The sequence below is a fragment of the Pecten maximus genome, chromosome 12 (genome assembly GCF_902652985.1).
Source record: "Pecten maximus chromosome 12, xPecMax1.1, whole genome shotgun sequence".
In the NCBI taxonomy this organism is placed as follows: Eukaryota; Metazoa; Mollusca; class Bivalvia; order Pectinida; family Pectinidae; genus Pecten; species Pecten maximus.
This window is the reverse complement of record NC_047026.1, coordinates 18,641,408-18,646,421: the sequence shown is the minus strand read 5'-3', so window position 1 is coordinate 18,646,421 and position 5,014 is coordinate 18,641,408. Positions and strand designations below refer to the sequence as shown.

Genomic DNA, 5,014 nt, shown 5'->3' with positions numbered 1-5,014 from the left:
TGTACTGATAATAAAACAAAAAGACATTTGACAGAAAAAGCCAAATATTTAATCTACCAAAAATGTGTGCTCTGCTTGAATTTACTGATAATTATGCATACATCATATAAATTAATCATTTCTCTGAATGTGCATTAAATTAGATTTTACAACAATGAGGGTGTAAACAAGACGCTACACCAACTGAAATTAAATTCTTCTTTAGCCAGTATTGAAGAGAAGGATATCAGCTGTCAAGAAACAAATTTCAACAGCAATTATGAAACGTTGCGTTCCCAAAATAAACATAATTATATAAATATATGTAGTTAAAACAAGACCTGTGAGTGTGGTAAATGAATGCAATATGGCGAACTGATTCTAAAAGGATTTAAGGGAAGTTAATTTCTTTTATAATCTGATTTACGTTTGAACATATTTACAGGATCAAAATTAATTTCAATCCCTTACGACTCACCTCATTAGTACCACAATCGATAATACTGGTCAGACAGTCGGAGATATCTGCAGCTCCGTCACAAAACAGACATTTCATCTGTCCTGTAGGATAAACAAAACTTAGTGTTAGATTTAGGTCTGTATTGAAAAAAATGACAACTAATCTGCTTCTAAATTTATCCATATTTAAGATAAAAACAAGCATAACACCTACATATGGACTATGCTGATATAGAAAATAAATGTTTGCACAGCTTACGTGTTTGTCATAATTCAAGTACGTTTAATGAGTACTGCTTGTATTTAATGAGATTTAACAATTTAAACAAATATACCTTATTATGAAATACTTACCATATGACACGCCCACAAGAGCTAAATAGAAAATAAGAAATAAGAAAATCATTTCATCATTGATAGAACAGAAGGCAGATCTGTAGCAACATTGAAGAAAGTTCATAAGTAAGACGTAAACAAACAGACTGGAGACGTTTTAACAAACAAACTGACAGGTGTGGGCGGGATAGGGTGATAACGAGGGCAAAGTATAAATTAACAAAGGATAAATGTTGGAATATATCAAGGGAAACTATTAGAAGACATCAAAATAGTTTAACTATTTTTGACCATCTCTAATGATTAACATGGCAGAATTTCGGTCCTCTAACCTCTGTGCTCGTTTCCAAATCGGCACTGCGTTGACATATAGTAAAACCTTTGGCGTGTTTGTGGAAGGTTGAATTGTCAAATTTTATTCGATTTTCGACATATGAACTGGTATATAAAGAATTAAAAAAAAAATATAGCAATAATTTCAACATGAGATCCAACCGAAATGCGAGTACCTTTCGGTTTGGTAGTGGTATATTTATAATCCATTCAATGACTACATTCGTTTTGTGCACAAAAAATATTTTCAGACACAATTTCAAGAAGTGGTATGCTTTCAAAATTTACGTATGACTTAAAAATTATCGTGGTGGTATAATAATCATAATTAGATAATATCAAAAATACGTGTTAAATGTGACATATCACGTTTGATCATTATTAGATAAGAATTCTGTGGACAAATATCTCGTCGGCTACATAGCTGTTCTTATCAAGCAGATTTCGTGTGTAAAAAGATAAGGCATCCGGCAATATGGTATTTCACATGAACTTTACTACCTGTCGAGATAGGCAGCCTCGTTTTCGGTTTTGTTTTCCACATTCAACTCGTAAGAATTAGCAAGCTATTAATGCTACAATGGTATTTAAATCGATGTTAATGTATTCAAGCGATCAACTTATGAATATATATATATTGTTTCTTTTATAAATTATGCATATTATATTATTCTTACATAAATAAGAAAACACTTCAATTATAAATATATATATATATATATATATATATGTGTGTGTGTGTGTGTGTGTGTGTGTATAAAAAATAACAAAAAAATAAGACATTGCCGCAAGGCCTTTCTGCCATCTCAGGCTTCTTCAGTATATATGTTTTGTTTTAATTTTAAATTATTCAAGGGAGATAATGACATCAGTCCTCTTAGACTTTTTAACTGGAAAAACGTTTAAAGCTATTTTACAGTCGGTCCTTATTGCATATCATTGAATTAATAGCGAATATATCATTTTTCATTGAAAATATGAAATTAAGTAAACAAAATATTAATTTGCTATATTGCTTTCAATTTACGGGCGCCAATGAATATGATTAATAGATACACACTTTTTTAAAAAATTTAAAAAATTTAAAAGCGTCATTAGATTATGTGGCTTTTGTTCCAAACTAGGTCATTCGGGTGTAGTATCATCTAAGTAAAATAAAAAATAATAAGTCCACGGAGCATTTTACTTTAATTTAAAAGGTAATATGTGAAAACAATATCCTCTGTCTATCTAGTCTTTCATAAAGGAGTTTCATATCACATATACTTTTGGTATGTCACAAAGAGAAAGTGATATTATAATATAACTTTCTCCATGTGTTATCTTACCCGCATCTTAACCCTTTCTTACAAAGCATATGCCAGTATTGTAGTAAAGAAATGGCGCCATTCTGATATATCACGATTTATATATCTGAATTTCAAATTTGAATCCTCATACAGAAGTTATGCTGGTGTTGATCTTATTGGAATCAACACATTTGGAACTCCCTTAAAGTACTTTCACGCACTTGATATATATGTTAGACCTTTTCTCACAACTTTTCGGCAATGTTTTTCAAGTTAGATATTTGAGCCATGCAAAATTGCCGTCTATAGTGTTATTTCTCACAAATCCGTGTTATTTTAATCTGGATATTTTCATTTTGATACACGTTTCAGTAGCAATGAAACAGTCTGCATTGCTTTACTCACTAGGAAAAGAATTTTAGATATATCTACATTCTTATACAGCAGGAGGATGACACAATGAAATTATTTTTCAGCAATTTAAATGAAGTCTTTGTTTAATTACTGAAATACAAACAGCTTATATAAGTTTAAGCACGTGACCTTGATTTTTTGCAAGAACGTGTTAAATTCAAAAGTAAATGGTTCTCACCTGTCAAAACAAGAATAACCTTCATCATACTGGCTGAAAGATAATAACGCATTCAAATTAAGTGACTTGTTGCTGAAAACATGCTATTTAACACCATAGAGTACAAACTCGAAATGGAATTTATACAAATTTAAACGCAAAATGTAAATTAGATATACATGAATATTTCTGTTTTCCCCTTTGAAATTTCATTAAAGCATATAGTAACTAACCATGTAAAATCATGGTGGTACAAAAATTCGTTATTCAATACATTAAATACGACATCACCACATACATAATCTGCCCACAGTCTAACCTAATAGTATGACATCAATTATTTTATCTATAGGAAATAATATTAAGATAAGTTTAGACTTGTCAATTTGAAAAACAACAACAACATAAAACATGAAATAGAAATTAGAAAAGAAAATATCAGAGCTATCCTCCTAAGGTATCGATATTCAAATATGGAGCTCCAATACAAGGGTTATAGACTGTTAATTGTCTATTGCCTACCTGTCTGAATGTCTTGCCCTGAATGTATGATCGCATGCCTAGCTGCCTGGTTTATATGGTATCTATATCTGATAAGACCCAGTCCTTATCTTATGCACTATGCGATTGTTTTGGGTTCGGTGTCCAGATAACTAACCTTGCTGAAATGAGTTCCCGTTTTTTTTTTTTTTATTTCCTCATTGTCAACATACAGTAATACAAATATATAGATTAAACAATTCTATAAAGACCCATACCTGTCGATTTGAGAGATTCAAAATGAAGTATTTAGCAATCTATCAAATCTCAATTTTGAAGTTTAAGTCTTTCAACCATTATTTCACGAAAACATTAACAATTTAAAAAAATGAGTTAGGGAAAATAGTTTTCTACAATAATGATCATAGATAGAGTGCCTTTACAGAAATAATGTCAAATATTTTAAACTCACAACCAAACTTGAAAATAATGATATTTGATATGAATATGACATAATATATCATTTTTTATCAATTGATGTTATATATGATATAGAAAAGCCCATGCCTGGAAATAGTCTATAATGAAACAGTGTTGGACGTAGCCACATAAAAACGTAAATGTTCTCAATTAACGTAAATAATAATATGATATATTTTGCAAATGGAATACGAAAAGTTTTGTGTCTAGTAAACTTATTATCTAGTCGGTACCCATTAACCTGTCTAGTTTTGGCCACCTTAACAGAAAACAGTGTAATACATTTCCACGAGCATATATGTAGTTTTTTGGTACCAAGACACGGCCGCCAACATCGTAAAGGTATACATAATTCGAGAATTCACTTGTCGCCATGTTTTTTCTTACCTTCAAACCTGAGACAAATCATTGATTATAAGATGTTTTACTGGATGCTATGGCATAATGGAGATAATGAGGAGTTCTCTACAAGTTCAAAACATTTAAGTGTATTTCAACAGAGATCCACTCACCATTTTATGATACTGTAAACGTACATATTTTAGCGGTAATTTTATTTTAGCGCTTTTCGCGCTGGAAGCCTTTCGCTAAATTATGATTGCGCTAATTACTTTTTGTACGTTCTATTTCTATAGAAAGTTCTGTGGATGCGCTAATTCATCATTGCGCTAACTGGCTACAATCTGCAAATGCGCTAAAATTTGATTGCGCAAAAATAAGTACGTTTACAGTAAGTTAATCAAGCAACAAGCCAGGCTAGGCTATGGCCTCATCTATTTGTCCATGATAAAATGCAGCTTCAGTTGAAAACAGTTGTTTTTATTTCGTTGTCTGTGAATGTATAGGTCTTAACTGTGTTTGTAAATAGAGGTTACCACGGAAGTACATGCAGGAAGTACTGACAATAATGATCTTTGATAGGGTCATCCTCGCTGTCCGCATTGAGCAACATCCGAACATTGTATGCGGATTGTGACTTCTGACGAGAATGTGTTAATATCATGGTGAGGCCATCAGCGTGCTGGTACACCCATACCTGGATATCACCATTATCGATCACGTGTTCTGCAATGTGACTTTAGGCTTG

The 5,014-nt window shown here is 31.7% G+C and overlaps 1 long non-coding RNA gene across 1 annotated transcript; it reads right to left on the bottom strand.

Moving 5' to 3' along the window:
• Window positions 1–43: 43 nt before the first annotated feature.
• On the bottom strand, window positions 44–3,557 carry LOC117339781. The gene is made up of 4 exons (XR_004535320.1): window positions 3,490–3,557; window positions 2,989–3,021; window positions 793–813; window positions 44–540 (listed from the first exon to the last, which is right to left on the bottom strand). It is a non-coding gene; the product is annotated as an uncharacterized LOC117339781 (long non-coding RNA).
• Window positions 3,558–5,014: the final 1,457 nt, after the last annotated feature.